A 4,597-nucleotide genomic window follows, 5' to 3' on the forward strand; every position below is an offset into this window, starting at 1 on the left:
CCGTAGCTTGGATCTGGGGATGATGAGGTGGCCTGCTGTACAAGAGCGGAGTGAGCGTGAAGGTTGATAGTGTTGAAGAAGGTCCGAGAGGTAGGGGGGAGCAAGTTTGTGGAGGGCTTTGTAAGTCAGGAGGAGTATTTTGTATTCAATGCGCTGTTTGACAGGGAGCCAGTGAAGCTCACAGAGGATGGGGGTGATGTGCTGCCAGGACTTTGAATGAGTAAGAAGCCTCGCAGCAGAGTTTTGAACCATTTGGAGCTTATGGAGGTATGAGGAGTTGATGCCGGACAAGAGGGAGTTACAATAGTCAAGACGGGAGGAGATGAATGCATGAATCAGAGTTTCAGCTGCAGGTGGGGGGAGGGAGGATTTGAGTTTTGCAATGTTACGAAGATGAAAGAAAGATGATTTGACAGTCTGTTTAATGTGTTGCTCGAAACAGAGGGTGGAGTCAAGGATGACCCCAAGGTTGCGAGCACAGGGGGAAGGAGAAACTACAGTGTTGTCAATGGTGAGAGAGAATGTGCCAGTTTTACTAAGGGTGGATTTGGTGCCAATGAGAAGAAGTTCTGTTTTTTCACTGTTGAGTTTGAGGAAGTTGTGATGCATCCATATTTTTATTTCAGAGAGACATGATTCAATATGGGCCAGAGGTGGGTTGGTAAGAGATTTGGTGCTGAGATAAATCTGTGTGTCATCAGCGTAGCAGTGGAAATTAAGGTTGAAGTGGCGGAGGATCTGACCAAGGGGGAGGATGTAAATAATGAAGAGTAAGGGACCCAGAACAGAGCCTCAGCAGGAAACCGATGGAGTGCCTCCTCCGTGTAGGGAATAAGGCGTTACCCCAAGTAAAGGAGTTCAAGTATCTCAGGGTCATGTTCGCGAGTGAGGGGACAATGGAGCGGGAGATTGGCCGGAAAATCGGAGCAGCGGGGGCGGCATTGCATTCGCTTTACCGCACCGTTGTGACGAAAAGAGAGCTGAGCCGGAAGGCAAAGCTCTCAATATACCGGTCAATTTTCCTTCCTACCCTCACCTATGGTCATGAAGGCTGGGTCATGACCGAAAGAACAAGATCGTGAGTACAAGCGGCTGAAATGTGTTTTCTCAAAAGGGTGGCTGGCTTCTCCCTTAGGGATAGGGTGAGAAGCTCAGTCATCCATGAGGAACTCGGAGTAGAGCCTCTGCTCCTTCGCATTGAAAGGAGCCAGTTGAGGTGGTTCGGGCATCTGGTAAGGATGCCCCCAGGACGTCTCCCTAGGGAGGTGTTCCAGGCACGTCCAGCTGGGAGGAGACCTCGGGGTAGGCCCAGGACTAGGTGGAGAGATTATATTTCAACACTGGCCTGGGAACGCCTCGGGATCCCCCAGTCAGAGCTGGCAAATGTGGCTCGGGAAAGGGAAGTTTGGGATCCCCTGATGGAGCTGCTGCCCCCGCGACCTGATACCGGATAAGCGGATGAAGATGAGAGTGGGAGTTTAGATCCTCGATTTGATCGTTTGAGGATTTATTTACTCTGCCGTTGATGAGCGAACTTGTAAGAATATCAAGAAATCTATTTGTAGTCAGAGAATTTATAGTATGGCTTTTGAAACTCATTGTTTGCAGAGTGTGGAATCTGAACATTAACAATTACAATGTTTCATTGGAAGTGGATGTGCCTATAATGAGAACAACAGAAACATCTCTGTTTGGATTATCTCTCTGTAGGTTGCTCTCTGATAACCACAGGAATGTTTACATTGACCATTTGGCATGGGGGTTACTGTCTTGGAAACCTGATCTTTGCTAGGTAGACACACCCTTCAATGTATATATCAGCTTGTAACCAACATTACAGTGAGAAGAGAAGAGACTGAGCCTGTAACAGCATGAGCTGATAGACTATCAAATGCTGCAATAAATAATTGAATTACTCTCTCCCTTGACAACCGGTATTCGGTAATTATTTCAACCACTATACGAAATGGCCAATTTCTAACAAGAGCGAGTGGATTTCATGTTTTAACAGTAAATGTAATAAGACAGTGATCTGATAATCCAGGATTTTGGGGAAATTATTAGATCTACAATATCTATTTCTCGTGACAGGACTAAATCTAAGGTGTGATTGTGGCAATGTGTTGGACCTGAGACATGTTGGATAAAACTCATTGAGTCAATTATGGCTTCAAAGGCTTTTTGAAGAGGATCATTGGACTGTTCCATATGAATATTGAAATCGTCAAAATTAGAATACTATCTGTCATGACTACAAGGTTAGACAGGAATTCTGGAAACTCATTGAGGAACATTGTGTATGGCCCGGGGGGCCTGTAAATAGTAGCTATGTAAAACGATTTATCAGCCTGGTTAACTTTCATGAGTAAAACTTGAAAAGATTTGTTTGAGAGTAAATTTATATTTACTGTCATAAATATTAGCAAAATGCCCTCCTTTTTGGGATGCACGGGATATGATCACTAGTATAAACATGAGGAGAGGCCTCATTTAGGGCAGTGAATTCATCAAGCTTTAGCCACGTTTCACACAAGCCAATAACATCTAGTTTATGATCAGAGATTAATTCATTCACTGCAACTGCCTTTGGAGCAAGGGATCTAACATTTAGGAGTCCCATTTTGAGATGTGAGGTGATACAGTCATTGATACAGTCATACGAGGTGGAGGAAGACTTTATATTAATAAGGTTGTTATTGTTAGCACTACCTTGTTTAACTTTTCTCAGCCTGGAACAATGGCACAGTGGCAATAGGTAAAACTGTAATAACTACTCTGGCTATGCTATCAATAGACTCCACTACGCTAGCAGGCTGGCTAACAGCCTGCAGCCTGACCTGCACCCTATCTTCTGCATAGGAGTGAGTGTTCCTAGATAATAGAAGATAAAAGATGAAAGAAGAGCAGCACTCCAGATAGGATGCACATATGCAGTTTTCTCATTTTTACACTAATATATTCCTTGCCTGACATTTGCGTCTGAAGCCGAGCCTCTAACTCTGCTATCTTTACCTGAAGACGATAGTTCTCCTCCGTGTTGTAGCTGCAACAATTACAGTGATAAGGCATAGTAATGATACATAGCGTTGGGTGTTCAGGGGTGAGTTGTTCCGTTAATTGTATCCAAAAAGAGCCCTGGGGTAGAAAAGTTGTATAAGAGGTCAATAGATAAAAATATTGCATTGGTAAACTCTTGAAGTAAAATTTTATAGAGTAAATTTGAAAAAGTTTAGCAGGAAGCGAGGTAGGCAACAGCAGGCAGCGTACAGCACTTCAACAATCCCACCAGTTATTGCAGTACATTTTACCACAACATTAAGAACCCACAAACAAGTTGTCAGTGTAAGAAGCCAACCTGCCTGTCGGTAGCGATCGATCTGGTCCCGTCACTTGACTGGGACCGCTCACGGTCTGTATCCATTGCCCTTTCCAGGTCTTACAAGAACATTTGGTAGGCCACGAATAAGGATTGGAGCCTGCTCACAATAGAACCGCGATGCAGTAGTAGAACGCAGCGCCACATTCATTGACAATTTGTTGGACTTGTGGGATCTTTGTTTTTGTAAAATAAATTTGATCTTTACAGATGCTAGTTGAGCGGTCTCCATTATCCATTAACTGTTCCTGAGTTTGCTGGTGCGGGAATGAAGAGACCTGTACCACTTGCCTGATGGTTGGAGGGCAAACAGTTCGTGGCATGGATGTGAAGGGTCTCTGATGATGCCGCACGCCCTACGCAGAGACCGCTTTCGCTGGAGGTCTGTGATGGCTGGGCGCTGGGCACCTGTGATGTGCGGGGCGGTTTTCACCACCGGTTGCAGGGCCTCCCGGTCGGCTATGGAGCATCCGCCAAACCACACTGTGGCACAGCTCATCAGAATGCTCTCGATTGTGCAGTGGTAGAAGTTCACAAGGATCTGGCAAGACAGCCTCCTCAAGAAGTACAGGTGTGTATGATGTACAGTATGAATCTTGTACAGTATACAGTATATATGATATATGTGTAAATATAATGTTTGTAATAATTCAGAACAGAATTGGCTAAAAAACCAGGAGCTACACTATCTAGACCTTTTGATTTACGATAGCTGTGGCAGTTTCATCCTGCGCAAATAGTCTGAGAAGTGGGTTAATTCACAATTACTGATTAATTTGGAAACTGCTGAATTATTGATTGTCTTCATTGGTAACATTAACAAGTTCATCATGCGTCCCACTACTTCCTGTTTCAGATCAAAGGCAAGCAACTCTGTCCTGACAGCTTGTCAAGGAAGACGAAGGCAATTTAGCCTAGTTAATATTCATGACATGTTCATCCATATTCATGAACTACTTGTTACTAAAATATGAAGCAAATGGGATATTTATCATGCAAGGCAAAGTTGATGCTAAAATCCCTCTAAACTTTCTTGTTTTAATTTCACCATTGATGAATTGAGGATAGGTTTAGATTACAGGGGTCTTGTGAAAGGCTCCTCTCTTGATTGCTACAGAGCAAGACTGGTTTATAATTAACATTTGAGTGAATGTATCAGTTAGTTTCCTGAATTATTGTAATACAAACGTTTTGGTATGAAACATTTATTTACATCCTTGT

Source organism: Esox lucius, chromosome 8, assembly GCF_011004845.1.
Source record: "Esox lucius isolate fEsoLuc1 chromosome 8, fEsoLuc1.pri, whole genome shotgun sequence".
Lineage (NCBI taxonomy): Eukaryota > Metazoa > Chordata > Actinopteri > Esociformes > Esocidae > Esox > Esox lucius.